This window comes from Nyctereutes procyonoides, unplaced genomic scaffold, assembly GCF_905146905.1.
Source record: "Nyctereutes procyonoides isolate TBG_1078 unplaced genomic scaffold, NYPRO_anot_genome, whole genome shotgun sequence".
Classification (NCBI taxonomy): domain Eukaryota; kingdom Metazoa; phylum Chordata; class Mammalia; order Carnivora; family Canidae; genus Nyctereutes; species Nyctereutes procyonoides.
In genome coordinates this window covers 70,652,567-70,671,016 of record NW_026575146.1, presented here as the reverse complement: position 1 = coordinate 70,671,016, position 18,450 = coordinate 70,652,567, and the positions used below count along the sequence as shown (strand labels likewise).

General features: G+C 42.6%; 2 pseudogenes; one reads left to right on the top strand and one right to left on the bottom strand.

Moving 5' to 3' along the window:
• Positions 1–18,450, top strand: part of LOC129500189 (zinc finger protein 420-like) — a 177,796-nt pseudogene that overhangs the window by 125,284 nt on the left and 34,062 nt on the right.
• LOC129500084 (zinc finger protein 239-like) lies at positions 6,013–8,794 on the bottom strand (annotated as a pseudogene).

Below are 18,450 nucleotides of genomic sequence, written 5' to 3'. Positions count from 1 at the left end.
CGTCTAAGATAGGGGATCCCTGGGTGGCTCAGAGGTCTGGTGCTGCCTTTGGCCCAGGGCGTGGTCCTGGGGACCCGGGATCAAGTCCTGCATCAGGCTCCCTTTGGGGAGCCTGCTTCTCCCTCTGCCTATGTCTCTGTGTCTCTCATGAATAAATAACTAAAATCTTTAAAAAAAAAAAAAAAAAAAAAACACCTCTAAGATAAAGACGAAGAAAGATATTTTTTTCTGATTCAAAGTTTTATGAGATAGAATACTCCTCCAGGGTACCAGGTGAAACAGCACCAGAAGATATCAAAGAACATGTGCTAACATGGCCCCATGGGTCTCTAATCAGTAGCATCTACCTTCTCAGTGACACCACACTAAACCTGTCCTTGAGCTCTAAGCATAGAAATTGATAACAGCAAATCAGAGTTTCAGTCAGGATTTTATTGGGGTATATGCTTGAGAACAAGGGAGATAGCACAAAGGAAAGTGTTCTCAGGGGATCCCTGGGTGGCGCCGCGGTTTGGCGCCTGCCTTTGGCCTGGGGCGCGATCCTGGAGACCCGGGATCGAATCCCACATCAGGCTCCCGGTGCATGGAGCCTGCTTTTCCCTCTGCCTATGTCTCTGCCTCTCTCTCTTTCTCTCTCTGTGACTATCATAAATAAATAAAAATTTTAAAAAAAGAAAAAAAAAGGAAAGTGTTCTCAGGGACTCTCCCCAAGAAGTCCCGGAGAGCCATCATGGTGCAACTTGGTTTGGTCCAGGCTTTGCCAGTATTCATAGTAAGAATTCCTGCAACAGAAACTACTCAGGAGGCATTTCCTTTCCCTCCCCCCTTCCTCTCCTTTCCTTCCTCCTTTTCCTTCCCCCCCTTTCCTTCCCTCCCATTCCTTCCTGTTCCTTCTCTTTTTCTCTCTTTCTTTCCTTTCTTATGGAGGGAGCAAAAGAGTGCTGGATTTCATGCTCAGTGTTGAGGAAGACCGAGTCTAGTCCCTGCCCTATCACATCAGAAGACTCTCAAACCAAATTTTCCCCTTAAAAGTCTTCACTTGCAAGCGATTGAGGATTTCAACACTTTTGAGCATTAGCTTCCTCTTCTCCTGGGTGGGGCCATACAAATTAATGTCTTTTAATGTCTTAAATAGATACACCACAAAAGCTCAGTGTATGATTATACTGGCTTACTGCACATGGTAGACAAACTCTCATTTGCTTTGGTTATGATTTTGGGAAGCAAAAGGAAACTCAGTCCAATGTGGAAATTCTTCCCATGATTCACTGGTCCCTAGCCAGTGGGGGCATCTCAAGGTACCATGCACTAGCTGCCCAGACTGCTTGTTTTGGGGAGAGTATTGAGATACTCACTGCTGAGTAGATTTTGTTGGCCTGTGGTACCTCTAATTTTTTTTGAGAGAGAGATCCACCATAATTTTTCTTTTCGAGTTTCACTTTAGAACAAGATATTACAGCATTCCTATTAATTGTGATGAGCTGAGGACAATAGAAGTATTCAAATTCACCTTATTCTAATAAAGCCATGAAGTGCAATAAAAAGTTGAATTTCACCTGTAAATGTTCTCTTCTAACATTTTCAAATCTACCTAAATACAGATTTAAAAAAATATGTTTTTGTTTATTCAATTGAGAGACAGAGAGAGAGATTGAGAGCATAAGTGGGGCAGAGGGGAGAGTCAGAGTGAGAAGCAGACTACTGTTAGCTGGAGCTTGACCTGGGGCTCGACCCCCAGGCCCAGATATCGACCCGCAGACCCAGATATCATGACCTGAGCTGACGGCAGATGTTTAACCATCCTAGCTACACTGGTGCCCCCAAACTAGATTTATTTTTATGACACAATTAGAATTTCACATTAACAAAATATTAGATATATAGAAATGCAGATGGAGGAACAAGAATTTGTAGTGAAATAATATTACATATACAAAACACATATAATGGGACACCTGGGTGGCTCAGTGGTTGAGCGCCTGCCTTTGGCTCAGGCCGTGATCCTGGATTCCCTGGTTTGAGTCCCACATCGGGCTCCTTGCATGGAGCCTGCTTCTCCCTCTGCCTGTGTCTCTGCCCCCCTCTCTCTCTGTATCACTAATGAATAAATTAATTAATGAATAAATAAATTAAAAATCTTAAAAAAAACACATATAGTGAAAATGATAAATGAAAGTATAAACATCATTTTGCTCATTCACTAAAGAAAGCCTTTGACACTTCCAATTTCATATCATCAAATTTATTATTCTTGCTTAATTAAGAACACAACACAAACATGGATCTCAGGCGTTACTTTCAGGGGTACCTGAAAGTAAGATAATTTACTATAGTGATCTAATCTGGAAATCAGTAGGAACCAGTAAATCGTGCATGAAAGAATGAAGGAGGTCCTTTTGCTTTAGTGAAAGCAAGGGAGGATTATTATATTTCTCAGATTTTCTTGAAAGGAAACATTTCTTCAAATACTCAGGAGGGGGGACACCTGGGTAGCACACGGTGGAGCATCTGCCTTTGGCTCAGGTTGTGATCCCAGGGTCCTGGGATCAATTCCTGAATCATGTTCCCTGTGAGGAGCCTGTTTCTCCCTCTGCCTATATCATTGCCTCTCTCTGTGTGTCTCTCATGAATAAATAAAATCTATTTTTTTTTAAGATTTGTTATTTATTTATTCATGATAGAGAGAGAGGCAGAACACAGGCAGGGGGAGAAGCAGGCTCCATGCAGGCATCCTGACACGGGACTTGATTCTGGGTCTCCAGGATTAGGCCCTGGCCTGAAGGCGGTGCTAAACTGCTGCGCCACCTGGGCTGCCCAATAAATAAAATCTTTTTATTTTTATTTTTTTTAAAATTTATTTATGATAGTCACACAGAGATTGAGAGAGGCAGAGACACAGGCAGAGGGAGAAGCAGGCTACATGCACTGGGAGCCCGACGTGGGATTCGATCCCAGGGCTCCAGGATTGCGCCCTGGGCCAAAGGCAGGCGCCAAACCACTGCGCCACCCAGGGATCCCAATAAATAAAATCTTATAAAAAATATACAGGAGAAATATATTTTGCCTCTGAGCCCTACAGTAGCATTTATGTGCTTTGGTCTTTTTTTTTTTTTTCTTAAATAAAGATTTTATTTATCTATTCATGAGAGACAGAGAGAAAGAGGCAGAGGGAGAAACAGGCTCGATGCAGGAAGCCCGACATGGGACTCCATCCCTGGACTCCAGGATTACACCCGGGATTGAAGGCAGGGCTAAACCACTGAGCCACCGGGGCTTCCCTATGCTTTGGTCTTGAACATAGAAGAATGATGAATTAATATTATAAATCTATCATGTGGATGGCATTGGCGTGAGGTGTACAACTCCCCAACCTCTACAATATTTGTAATTAAAAAGGGGGAGTGCCCAAAAAAGGGGGGGGGGGGCGAGTGCCTGAATGCCTCATTCATTAAGTGTCTGCCTTTGGCCAAGTTGTGATCCAAGGGTCCTGGGGTCAAGCCCCACACCAGACTCCCTGCTCCACGAGGAGACTGCTTCTCCCTCTCCCTTTCCCTCTGTCTGCCACTCCTCCTGCTTGGGCATGCTCTCTCACTATCATTTGCCTGTCAAATAAATAAATAAAATCTTAAAAATGAAATAAAAGTGGATTCAAAGGGTGCCTCAGTAGCTCAACATGTTGAGTGTCCGACTCTTGATTTTAGCTCAGATCACGATCTCAAGGTTGTGAGATTGAGCCCCACATCAAGCTCTGCACAGGACTTGCAACCTGCTTTGGATTCTCTCTCTCCTTGCTCTGCCCCTCCCACCCCTGCTTACACACAACCTCTCTCTCAAAAAAAAAAAAAAAACACACACACACAAGCTTTAAAATATTAAAAAAAACAACAATGAATTCAACACAAATAATTCAGCTGGTCCATCAGGGAAAACATAGAAGAATCAGCCACTTAGCGATCTCAGCACTTTGAATTTAGCCAGGCTAACTCCAGGAAAACACAAAACATAAAATACAATCAACCATCTCCAGAGGGACACTTGAAGGGGTAAGATCACTCTAATTAGCACACTCATTTACAGCTAAACTCCCTTAGGTGCTTGCACCTTTCAACCCACTAGGATGGAAAATAAACCATCACTATAGGGAGAAAAGGGATGGAGATGCACCTTCCAACCATCTGGTGGGAGTCATGTTAACACATATGGATTACCTATTTGCAAGTGTCTAAATAAATAGAAAATTCTACTGAGGGTGATTTAATGCTCAAGTGGCCTAAATGAGGACTGCTTGAAAGACTTAATTTGTGTACTTACATATACTCCTCAAGAGAGAGTGATCTATTCAACTAAACAAACTGAGCGGGTTACATATTTTGACTGCTACTTAGAAAACTTAAAGCAAACACAAGATAATATCCATGCAGGAAACAAAAAGGGACCTTCTGAAATAGTGGCAAAAACTGAGCTCAACAATATCAACTCCTGGACATGTACCTCCTACTGCTCCACCATCTTTTTATGCTTTCTATAGGATATCCGGAAATGAGGCATTAAAATCAAATCCTCTGTCTGAGAACAAGAATTCTTGTCCCTTCAAAGATCCTTCCAGCTGGAGTAGGAATGAAATCGACGTCAGACAGATTAAAAGGAGACAAACTTAATAGGTGTACATACAGGGCATCCACAGGAATCCATACAGGAATTCCATAGATGTGGAAATTCCAAAGACTGTCAGGCAAGATGAGGTGCCAATGTCATGCTGAACTAAGGAAAAAGGACTGGGGGCCTAGAGCTTCAGAGGAAAGGAAAACATTTCACACGGCAATAAGAAGGGCACATATTGGGGATCCCTGGGTGGCGCATCGGTTTGGCGCCTGCCTTTGGCCCAGGGCGTGATCCTGGAGACCCTGGATCGAATCCCATGTCGGGCTCCTGGTGCATGGAGCCTGCTTCTCCCTCTGCCTAGGTCTCTGCCTCTCTCTCCCTATGTGACTATCATAAATAAAAATTAAAAAAAAAAAAAGTTTAAAGAAGGGCACATATTTGGTAATGACATCTTTGTCCTACCTTAGAGATGGGTCACTGAGATAAACTCTGTTAATAACTCTTATTCTGGGAAAGACCTCACCCCCCAATTTAGAATCTACTGTGTGTTTAAGGGACGGAGTAAAGGTTCTCTCAAGCCTGCAGGATCCCAAGTACCCTCAACTCAAAATCCTCACAAGGCCAATGTGGCACATTCGGGAGGTGGTGGTGGGAGCAGCATAGAGGCTGTCCTGCACTCCTTCAGTTCCGCCATCTGAAACTTCCTCAAGAGTCTCACATGTTAGAAGTTGACCTGGTAGATTGTTTCATGCCATTGATCCAGTATTTTGCTCCTAACAATAGGTCAGTTTAATCAAACTCATTTCAACGGGGGAATGGGGTAAACTAGGTGATGAACCTTAAGGAGGGCACTAGATGTAATGAGTGCTGGGAGTTAGATGCAACGGATGAATCCCTAAACTCTGTCCCATGAGCGAATAAAACACTATTTGTTAAGTAACTTGAATAAATTTGAAAGAAGAAGAGGCGACGATGCAGGTGTATTTTTAAGTTAACCCATTGATAGAATTAATGTTACTAAATGGGAATGGGTAGTAATTAGACCAAATGTTAAGGCAGTTTCTGAGGTCTAATGGTAGCCAGTTGAGCATATTTCTAGCTATTGGTCTTGAAGGATCTTCAGATAGAGTAAGGGCAAGTACAGGCAACCTCACAAATCTTCCTGGCTTCCAGTTGAAATTCCTTTGGTAATCTTTACATTGGCCGATAGAGCTCAGCACTAAGCTTGTCTATACATGAACTGTTATGATGATTTCTTTACATCCAATGATTTGCATATAGTTTTCAGAGAGCTTCAGGAAAAATCCTCTCCAGTATACCTTCCCTGATCAGGAGTCAGTGTTAGCATTGCTTAAAGGCCTGGCCACATTCTTAACCATTTTAAGGTTATTCTCTAATATGAAGTCTCTGATGTGGACTAAGTGGTGAGCAGTCCTTAAAAATTTTCTCAAATTGTAAACATTTTCAGGTTTGCTGCGTTATGAATTATGTGATAATGAGTAGGTATTGAAATATGATTAGAGGCCTTCCTGTATTGTTTACACGGGTAAGGTTTTCTCACAAGTGAATTCTCTGATGTTGAATAAGGCCTGAGATCTGGATAAAGGCCTTGTCACATTTTTCGCATTGGTAAGGTTTCTGTCCAGAATGAATTCTGTTGAGTGAGGGTTGAGCGACGGTTAAAGGCCTTCCCACATTCTTTACATTGGTAAGGTTTCTCTCCAGTACAAATTATGTAATGTATCATGAGGCCTGACCGCTGACTAAAGGCCTTACGACATTCTTGACATTGGTAAGGTTTTTCTCCAGTGTGAATTTTGTGATGTTGAATAAGGTTTGGGTACTGTCTAAAAGCCTTGCCATATTCTTTACATTTGTAAGGTTTCTCTCCTCTGTGAATTCTGTGATGTTGAGTCAAAGTTGAGTGTTCATAAAGGCCTTGCCACACTCTGAACATTTGTAAGGTTTCTCTCCTGTGAATGAATCCTGTGATGTCCAATAAGAATTGAGTGGAATTTAAAGCCCTTGCCACAATATTTACATTTGTAAGGTTTCTCTCCAGTGTAGAGTCTCTGAAGTTCAGTAAGGCTTGAGTGATAGTTAAAGGGCTTGCCACATTCTTTTTGCAAATGTAACTGTAAAGTTTCTCTCTCAAACGGATTCGCTAATGTCCATATAATAATCAGAGGTACTTCTACATTTTAACACATTCTTCACATTTGTAAGGTTTCTCTCTACCATCGATTTGCTGATGTTGAGTTAGCATTGAGGGCCCATCAAAGGCTTTGCCACATTCCTTGCAAATGTATCTTTTTCTTTTTAAAAGATCTTATTTATTTATTCATGAGAGACACAGATAGAGAAGCAGAGACATGGGCAGAGGGAGAAGCAGGCTCTATGCAAGGAACCCAATGTGGGACTGGATCCCAGGACCCAGGGATCACGCCCCAAGCCAAAGACAGACGCTCAACTTCTGAGCCACCCGGGTGTCCTGTATATTTAGTCTTGATGACTGGCTAAACGTGTTCGCTGGTTTATTACATCTGTATGTTTTTTTTCCCCACACATCAATTCTCTGATTACCACCAACACTGGGGGGTCTGGTTAAGAACTTTCACGCTTTCATTATATTTATGAGGATTCCCTCCCATAGGGACACTCTTATGTACAATAAGTTTGGAGCTTTCAGAAAGCACTTCCAATTTTTGGAAAGAAGCGTCTACACACAGCTTTGGAAGGAAGCTCTGGGTGGCATGTGAAGATATAGCTGAAAGATATCAAATAAGAGAAAAGCAAAATCATCCCATTTACTACTTTCAGAGAAGTATAATGAAAACTCCTAAAATGCATAATTAAAATTAGAGAACTTCAGCAAGATGGCTGAGAAGGAATCACCAGGACTTTATTCTTCCATGAACAAATACACTTGCGTACAACGTAGTCACCACATGGTGTAATAGGTATTTCTATTGTCATGCTGTAGCATGCATTACTTTCCTACACCTCAAAAAAATCAGGAAAAGTACCATTTCGGCTCACAATTGGCAGAGAGAAAGAAATTTAAACTTAAAATAGAAATCAACCAAATAGGTTGTAGAGTAAAAGCAGTAAAATATCTACGATAGGAAGAGTTGCTTGTAAGAAAAGATCAACAAGGGATCCCTGGGTGGCGCAGCAGTTTGGCGCCTGCCTTTGGCCCAGGGCGTGATCCTGGAGATCTGGGATCGAATCCCACATCGGGCTCCCGGTGCATGGAGCCTGCTTCTCCCTCTGCCTGTGTCTCTGCCTCTCTCTCTCTCTGTGTGTGTGTGACTATCATAAATAAATAAAAATTAAAAAAAAAAGATCAACAAAAATGACATACTTTTAACTGAATCAAGTAAGAATGAAAGAGAGAAAACCAACTAAAACCAGAAGAAATGAAAGCAGACACAGTATCAGTGATACCTTAGGAATAAAGTAATTATAAGAGGTGATGATGCATAATTACTATGCCAGTAAATAGGTATCAAAAAAGCATGTATAAATTTCAAAAAAGGTATAACCTACCTGACTCCACCATGGGGAAATATTAGAAAAAAACAATCTCAACTGATCTACAACTACTGAGTAGCTTGAAAAAGCAATAAAATAAATAAAATAAAATAAAATAAAATAAAATAAAATAAAATAAAATAAAATAAAAAAACACCCTAAGAAAGAAAAGCCCTGTGTCAGATGAATTCACCGGATAATTCAAACAAACATTTAATGAGAAAGTACTTCATGATCTCCTCCAACATTTCCAAGGAGTGAAGAGAAGTGAAACATTAAACACTCTCTGTGACATCAGCATTTATAGGTTATCACAACCAAAGGAAGACACTACAAGCAAAGAAGATGACCAGGTACTACCTGTGACAAGGAGTCCTACAAAGTCCACAATTAATTAAACAACTCGAATCAAAAGAACATTTTACTATTTTACAACATGATCAAGTGGTAATTCTTCCTGATAATCAAGGATGTCTCAAGATATGGAAATCTATCAATTTCAGACTGCACATTAACAGAATGAAGATCAAACATGACATAATCCTATTAATGCACACAGAACAAGAATCTGAGCATTTGGGACAGTGGTTCAAGATAAAAAACACTCAACAATAGGAATAGAAGAAGACTACCCTCACCTGATAAAGGCCACGTACATACCAAAAGGTGAAGTCTAACTTATTCAATAGTAAGTGACTGAACATTCTGTTTGATCAGAAGCAAGGTAAAGAAGTGACTTCACCACTTCCATTCAACACAGCATTATATATTCTAGTCTGAAACATTAGGTCAGAAAAAAATACATAAAGGGAATCCAATTGGTAAGGAAAAACTAGGGTGCCTCTGTGGCTCAGTGGTTGAGCATCTGCCTTTGGCTCAGGTCATGATCCCAGGGTCCTGGGGGTCTTTAAAAAAAATAATAAGGAAAAAAACTAAACCTTTCTCTGTTCCTAGATGACTTAATTTATAGAAAACCGTAAAGAACCTTATTTTTTTAAATTTTATTTAGCTTTTCATTATTTTTATTCTTATTATATTTATTTATTTATTTATTTGAGAGAGACAATACATGAGTTTGGGGGGAAGGGAAAAGGGAGAGGGAGAAGCAGACTCCCCACTGCGCAGGGAGCCCACCACAGGCCCTGAGATCATGACCTGAGCTGAAGTCAGGTGCTTAACTGATTGAATCACCCAGGAACCGCTCCTACTTTGATTTTTATCCTGTTTTATATTTGGTTATCAGTTATATTGTTTATTTCGGCTAATTTTCATCACTAGACTTCCACGCTTGGTCTAGATTTATTTGATTTTTCTTTAATGCTATAAATGCTGGAGTTAAGAAAAAAGGTTTATTTCCTTTTTAAAAGATTTTATTTATTCATGAGAGACACACAGAGAGAGGCAGAGACATAGGCAGAGGGAGAAGCAGGCTCCATGCAGGGAGCCCGATGTGAGACTCGATCCCAGGACTCCAGGATCACATCCCAAGGCGAAAGCAGACACTCAACCATTGAGCCACCCAGGCGTCCCCCAACTGCCCCTTTAGAACACACAGGAGAGATGTCCAATGTTCAGAATTGACCTCCACAGCCAAGTACTAGACACAAGAATAAAAGGTGTAAATTGGAGTTTAAGTTATGGACAGTACTATTTTTTGCCCTCACTGTATAGAATTCCCATTCATCTACAGAAGCGATGATGTTACCTTAAGGAAGGGGAAGTTAAAGCTGAAAAGGAAGCAATGTGAAGACTTTTCTCCACTACGGTTGTGCCCAAGATTGCGAAACCGAGAAACCACCAAGGAGCCGACACCGATGCAAGTACACGAGGGTTTATTTACCAGCTTGAGCTTGGGTCCAAGTATACTCCATACAGCAGAGCATGGGCTTGGACCCCGAGACTAAGAAGCACAGCAGTGTTATAGGGGCCAGTGGACAATGAGGTTGTAACATACGCAGAAAGTTGCACAGTCATGTTGGTGCACACGCAGGTGGCCATTGAATTACGATTCCCCTTACAGTGATCATTTGAACTAGCCTATTAATTCTGGTTAGAATTTGCGAGCAGTTTTGGTGGGCAAAAGAGGGGTTTTCATTCCTTGGCTGTGTAAAGGTCAGAGGTGTCGCATGCCTAATTAGGTGTGCTGGTTTCTGATGAAGTTGTGCTTAATAGCTAAACTAGGGTGAGGGAGTGCCTTAAACAATAGGGAGGTCGTGTGGGGGGTTTTACATGAGATGGTGGGTGTAGCACAAAATGGAGTTAGTCCTGCTCTACTTGTCCAGGGGTAGGGGATTTTTGTTAGATTTCTTGGGTCCCACGCTACAAAACACAACTTTTTTCCTTCACTGCCCAGATCCAAATTCCAATCATTCAAAGAGGAATCTTCCAAGAGACAGTCTTCAAAGGAAGGAAGGAAACCCTGTGTGTGATTGGAAAATCTGGAAGGAGTGATCCTCACCCAAGAGGAGGAGTTGTCCGTAGTTCTCTAACACCACATCCTGTAGAGTATCCCCTGAGTGTCGTTCAGACATATCTACTCCTCCTGAGAGAATTCTATGGCCACATCCCTGAATGTCAGCAGTCCCTGTAAAAATACCACAGTTACCAAGAGGCCTTAGGCAGAGTTCACAAAGGTCCTAAAGATGAAAGACAGCATTAATGTCACCAGCTAGACCCCAAGACCTGACCTTCACTGTTTTTCTGCTTGTACTCTCCAACCTTTGTCCCACATTTTACTTACCCTCTCTTTCCACCACATCTTTACTTCAGGCAAAACACTCGATGGGCAGAGTCTCCTGTGATGGAAACAGAAACTATCCAAGGAAAGGTAAGGACTGATCTTGATGTGGGAAACAAAGGCAGAAAGAAATGTATATAACATTAAATGTCCCTATAAAATCCAACCCATTAAAAAAAAAATGCAACCCATTGACAAATACTTGAGTCAGAGTATAAAGTTCCTCCAGGAAGTACTCAACTCTCTTAAGGTGAATGCCTTACTAGTGGGAAAAACAACCTTAGTTTGACAATAACAAGGCCATTGTGTCAGGTTGAGTGTTTTTTTTTTGTTTTTTTTTTTAAGATTTTATTTATTTACTCATGAGAGACACAGAGGGGTGGGGGGAGGGAGAGAGAGAGACAGAGACACAGGCAGAGGGAGAAGCAGGCTCCATGCAGGGAGCCCGTCTAGGGACTCAATCCCGGGTCTCCAGGATCACCACCTGGGTTGAAGGCAGAGCTAAACCTGCTGTGCCACCCGGGCTGCCGTGTTCGACAAACTCCATTTGGAACTTCCCTTTTCTTTACTTTCCCCAACCGCAGAATATATGATCAGTTGGTCCTCATAGTCTCTGGGCAAGTGGAGCCAGAGACAGCGGGCAGCAGGCTGCAGCAGCAACAGCAACTCTTTTTACTGGTGGGTCCTGACCCCATGCTTTAAAACAATCACTTTTGTGCACCAAAGACCTCTCAAGAATTCTTTCTTGATCAAGTAAAACTACATCACCTGAGGAAGACCTTGAGCCAGCCCAATTGAGCTAAACCCCTAACTTACTCTTTATAAAGGTAACAAACAGTAACCTCTGGGGTAACCTATAATTACTTTTAACTCATTCTATTACCAAAATTTCCAGCCAAGGAGGAGCACAAACCTCAGTTACATAACATGTTGTGCCCAAGATTGCGAATCCGAGAAACCACCAAGGAGCTGACACCGATGCAAGTACACGAGGGTTTATTTACCAGCTCGAGCTTGGGTCCAAGTATACTCCATACAGCAGAGCATGGGCTTGGACCCCGAGACTAAGAAGCACAGCAGTGTTATAGGGGCCAGTGGCCAATGAGATTGTAACATACGCAGAATGTTGCACAGTCATGTTGGTGCACACACAGGTGGCCAACTGAATTACGATTCCCCTTATAGTGATCATTTGAACTAGCCTATTATTCTGGTTAGAATTTGAGAGCAGTTTTGGTGGGCAAAAGAGGGGTTTTCATTCCTTGGCTGGTTAAAGGTCAGAGGTCCCACATTCCTAATTAGGTATGCTGGTTTCTCATAAGGGTGTGCTCAATAGCTAAACTAGGGCGAGGGAGTGCCTTAAACAATAGGCAGGTCGTGTGGGGGGTTTTACATGAGATGCCGGGTGTAGCACAAAATGAAGTTAGTCCTGCTCTGCTTCTCCAGGGGTAGGGGATTTTTTGTTAGTTTTCCTGGGTCCCACAAACACTCAAGGTATCTGTACAACTATCGGGGCCTTATGCCAAGCTCTACATATGATGACAGGGCCCCTCTTTCTTTTTTCTTTTTTTTTTTTTTCATTTTATTTATTTATGATAGTCACACAGAATGAGAGAGAGAGAGGCAGAGACATAGGCAGAGGGAGAAGCAGGCTCCATGCACCGGGAGCCTGACGTGGGATTCGATCCTGGGTCTCCAGGATCACGCCCTGGGCCAAAGGCAGGCGCTAAACCGCTGCGCCACCCAGGGATCCCAGGGCCCCTCTTTCTAAACATCCAGCCTAACCCTCATCAACAGGAAACCTTTCCCCTTGCTCTGTGACTCTCTGCTTGGGATATTATTCTCCATGATCTCCTCATTGGCAGTAAATAAAGTTTCTTTTGGGTGACAAACACACCTGGTATATTTTCTATCTGTTGTTATACTACCTTTCAGGCTTTTAAGACAAACATGCTAATTTTGTGATTTTTTTTAAGATTTTATTATTTATTCATAAGAGAATTGGAGAGAGAGAGAGACAGAGACATCAGCAGCAGGAGAAACAGACTGTACAGGGAGTAGGATGCGGGACTCGATCCTAAGACCCCGGGACCACAACCTGAGCCAAAGGCAGTTTCTCAAACTTTTAGCCACCCAGATGCCCTAATTATGTGATTCTTGTGTGTTGTTTTTCTTTTAAATACAAAGAAGTAAATAGAAAGTTAACTCTAGGAGTGCGTGGGTGGCTCAGTGCTACAGCATCTGCTTTTGGCTCTGGTCACAATTCCTGGGGCCTGGGATGGAGTCTGCAGCACGCATGGAGCCTCCTTCTCCCTCTGCCTAGGTCTCTGCCTCTCTCTTTGTGCCTCTCATGAATAATTAAATAAAATCTAAAAAAAAAAAGAAAAGAAAAGAAGGATAACTATGACACTAAGTATGGAGGAACATAGAAACCCACAAGATGGGGCAGCCCGGTGGCTCAGCGGTTTGGTGCCTGCCTTCAGCACAGGGTGTGATCCCGGAGACCCAGGATCGAGTCCCATGTCAGGCTCCCTGCATGAAGCCTGCTTCTCCCTCTGCCTGTGTCTCTGCCTCTCTTCCTCTCTCTGTGCCTGTCATGAATAAATAAATAAAATCTTAAAAAAAAAAAAAGAACTGTAATTGTAAAGTACAACTGTTGGGGCACCTGGCTGGCTCAAATATTAAGTGTCTGCCTTTAGTTCAGGTGGTGGTCCTGGGATGGCGCTAAGCTGCGAGAAACCCAGGCTGCCCAATAAATAAAAGTCTTAAAAAAAAAAAAAAAAAGTAGACTTCTAGGGTCCTGGGGGTCAAGCTAAGATTTCCTTTTGCCCTTAGCTAAGTATTAACACTGAGAGAGTTGTGTCCATAGAGGAATGTCCTTCTGCCTGTTTCAAGGAACTTGTCAAGGTGCTGCCCTGGGCTTGTGCTTTGTCCTCAGCTGGCTATCTGTCCCCACCACCTGCCACAGTTTTCCACAGTGAATGTGCATATTGTCCTCCCACCACCAATATATGAGAACTCTAATTTGTCAACACCCTCCTTTGAAATTTTTTCTCTATTTTAGTCATTCTAGAAAATACTGAGTGGTTTCTCACTGTAAAATATGAACTGGTCTTCCTACAGTTGTCCTGATGACTCAAACTGAAACCACTTAAAGGCATAAACTTGAACAAAATCAAAATGGCTGCATTAAAACATCAGCAGGACTTAAACTAAGCATCCCTTTTCCTCTGTTGTGCAAACCTCCTCTCCCCTTTCTTAGCCTTTTGTTTCAGGAACCCAGTTCCACCCTGAAAACATGATGAACAAAGCTGGTAGCACAGACACAATTCCAGTCAAAACCAGCTACATCCTGTATTTTCCCACAAAAGCCCAGCCCCTTCCTCTATTTTAATGAATAGAATATAATGGTTTTTAATGTGTTAACACTGATATGTAATGAATGATGTATTATCTGGCCACCACTAATTCCCTACCTTACTTTAAGAATGCAGACCACAGGGATCCCTGGGTGGCGCAGCGGTTTGGCGCCTGCCTTTGGCCCAGGGCGCGATCCTGGAGACCCGGGATCGAATCCCACGTCGGGCTCCCGGTGCATGGAGCCTGCTTCTCCCTCTGCCTGTGTCTCTGCCTCTCTCTCTCTCTCTCTCTCTCTCTCTCTCTCTCTCTGCGACTATCATAAATTAAAAAAAAAAAAAAAAAAAAAAAGAATGCAGACCACAGGGACTCCTGGGTGGCTCAATAGTGGGCATCTGCCTGTGGCGCAGGTCAAGATCCCTGGGTCTTGAGATCAAGTCCCACATCAGGTTCCCACAGGAAGCCTGCTTCTCCCTCTGCTTATGTCTGCCTCTTTCTGTGTCTCTATCTCTCATGAGTAAATAAATAAAGTCTCTAAGAAAAAAAAAATGCAGACCACAGACAGTATCTACCACCCATTTGGTAACAGAGTGACATAATAAAACTAGTAATCCATTTTCTCAGTGGCCTCAGACTTTTTATAAGGCGTGGCTATATTTCCCCCCAGTTTATGTATTGCATCATTTTCTCCTCCTTTTAACACTTGGGACAACAAGATGAATATATTACAGATGATTTTAAAGGTATTATTGGCAGTTTAGGTAAACTCCTCCATGATAGTGCTACCTGACATCCATTCTGTGTAGTCAGGTGGTTTGCAGGGGACGTGAACTGAAACAAGACCTTTTCACTAGTGCACTCCCTAAATAACACCCTGCAGAGTCACAGGATAATAATAACTACTGATATGATACCTCAACCACCCCCTTGAGATCAACCATCTTCCCAGGCACCCTAGGCATTCCCCCTGGGCACACTGTTGTTTTTTTGTTTTGTTTTGTTTTTAAGATTTTATTTATTTATTCATGAGACAGAGAAAGAGAGAGAGGCAGAGACACAGGCAGAGGGAGAAGCAGGCTCCATGCAGGGAGCCCAGTGTGGGACTCGATCCCGATCCCGGAACTCCAGGATCACACCCCAGGCCAAAGGCAGGCGCTAAACTGCTGAGCCACCCGGGCTGCCCTGTGCACACTTTAGAGAAGATCCCCACAGAGTTTACTTAATCTGTCTTTGTTTCAATGGCTCATTCTGGACTTACCCAGGAACTCCAAAGCACTCTACCCATGGATCCTAATAACAGATTGAATCCCTCGTCGGAATGGAGGGGTTCTTTTGATGTTTAAATGAATCCACATCAAATCCACACATGGCAGTACTGCGTATGTAATAGATACCCCATAAGTAGGAGGAAAATATTCCAACATGAGGCAAGACATGAGAGAGGAAAATCATAGGAAGAATAATTGCATGAATTCTTCATGTGGAAAGAGGAAACCTGTTTCTGGGTTGCATACCTGACTGTGAGTACACAAAGATAAATTGTATTTGTTTTATTTTTTAATTATCTCCAGTTCTTCTGTATCTCCTCAATTTCTTTCCAAGCTACAGCATATGCATCTCAGACAATCTTCCACCTGTGTTGTGTCTAGAGTGTCCACACTGACCTCTTAATTGAAATTAGAGGGATGTGAGGGAGGTGGGCCAAGGATTAATTCAGACATTTAGTGAAATCTAATAATCCATTTCATTTTATAGCTGTGTGCTTGTGTACCAAGAAAGAGCAATACTTACAGAATATTATATATATATATATATATACATATTTTAAGATTTTATTTATTCATGAGAGACAGAGAGAGAGAGAGAGACACACACACATAGGCAGAGGGAGGAGCAGACTGCATACCTGGAGCCTGATGCCGGCCTTAATCCTGGGACTCCGGGATCACGCCCTGAGTCCAAGGCAGGACTCAACTGCTGAGACAGTCAGGTGTCCCACCTGGTCAGTTCTAAATAAAAGACTGTCCTTGGAGGCCCACGTTGACAATCCTGTCAGGACCCCTCTCACTCTTGAGAGCTTTTTCTGTATCCTTACTTAATAAAACTTTATGGCTTTATTCACTCTCCTCTGTCTTTGATATTCATTCTTGGATTCCTTGAGACAAGAATCTTGCACTTCCACTTCATCAGGAGCTATCTAGTTTCAATAGGAATTGTGTTTGTGCTACAAGCTCAGTTTATAATGTTTTCAGTTGGGATCAGATTCCTTAAAAAAAAAAGAGAGAGAGAGAGAAAGTGTTACCAGGTTTAACATCATGCCTCACTGATGTTTTTTTTTTTTTATTTTATAAAGATGGGTCTTTCTTTTTTTTTTTAAGATTTTATTTATTTATTCATAGACACAGAGAGAGAGGCAGAGACACAGGCAGAGGGAGAAGCAGGCTCCATGCAGGGAGCCCGATGTGGGACTCCATCCCAGGTCTCCAGGATCATACTCCAGGCTGCAGGTGGCACCAAACCACTGAGCCACCGGGGCTGCCCGCCTCACTGATGTTTTAATGCAGACATTTTGATTTTCTTTAACTTCATACTTTTAAGTGGTTTCAAGTTCAGTCACCAGGACAACCGTAGTAAGACTACTTCATATTTTAGAGTGAGAAACCACTGAATATTTTCTAGAATGGCTAAAATAACGAAGACACAATAATACCCAATTGTATTTTATTTTATTTTTATTTTTATTTTAAGATTTCATTTATTTATTCATGAGAGACAGAGAGAGAGGCAGAGACACAGGCAGAGGGAGAAGCAGGCTCCAAGCAGGGAGCCCGACGCAGGACTCGATCCCAGGTCTTCAGGATCAGGCCCTGGGCGGAAGGCGGCGCTAAACCACTGAGCCACTCAGGCTGCCCCAGATAATACCCAATTTTAATGAAAATATTGAGGAATTAGAATTCTCAGTTACTACTGATGGTGATGTGGGAAACAAAGGCAAAAGAAAAAATTAAATTTCCTTACTGCCTGCAGCCTATTGACAAGTCCTTGAACTAAGTAGAGTGACCTTCCTCTGGGATCTCAACTATCTGGATGTTGACACTTTGCTTAGGGCAAAAGACAATCGTACAATAACATTATTCTACCAACACCCCCTCCTCCTGTCCTTTTCTCCCCCCCCCCAATCTATGAGTCTTTTTTATTTTTGTAAAGATTTTATTTATAAATCATGAAAGAGGGGATCCCTGGGTGGCGCAGCGGTTTGGCGCCTGCCTTTGGCCCAGGGCGCGATCCTGGAGACCCGGGATCGAATCCCACATCGGGCTCCCGGTGCATGGAGCCTGCTTCTCCCTCTGCCTGTGTCTCTGCCTCTCTCTCTCTCTCTGTGACTATCATAAATAAATAAAAATTTAAAAAAAAAAATAAATAAATCATGAAAGAGAGAGCGAGTGACCTGGGGGTAGAAGCAGAGGGAGAGGGAGAAGCAGATTCCCCACTGAGCAGGGAGCCCCCATCCAAGACTAGATCTCAGGATCCTCAGATTATGATGTGAGCCCAAGGCAGACATTTAACAGACTGAGCCACCCAAGTGTCTCCTTTGTGTTTACTTTAACATATAAAAATTCCTTTGGAAACTACCTTTATCTCTACCTCCCAAGATACATGTTAGCAATTTGCCTCCGACGTATAGCCCACCAATATACATCTGAGGTGTCTCGTGACAGGATTTATTGAAGAGTACTAAGTGTCCTTTCCTTCAAAGGAGCTAGCCCCTGGAACGCCTGGGTCGCTCAGCGGTTGAGCCTCTGACTTAGGCTGGGGGCGTGATCCTGGAGTCCCAGGTTCGAGTCCCATACCTGTGGGGAGCCTGCTTCTCCCTCTGTCTGTATGTCTCCCTCTCTCTGTGTCTCTCATGAATAAATAAAATCTTAAAAAAAAAAAATAGCCCTGTCGACATCCTGGAAGCCTTGTTTCCAAAATGCTTTGGAGGCTCATGCTGTCCCTAACATAAAGCAGAAACATCAAAACTAGAAAAATCAGTGTTTGCAATTTTTAAATGTGAGGTAATTCTGGAGAAAAAGAGGACATGGCCTCTGACCCAGGACACCAGGCTTTCCTGACAATGGGCCGTTTCTTCTCTCCCAACTTGGAACTATATAATCAGTCACCAGTTGCAACCCCAGTGCAGCTCTTCCTGCCCATGGGTCCTGTCCCTGTGCTTTAAC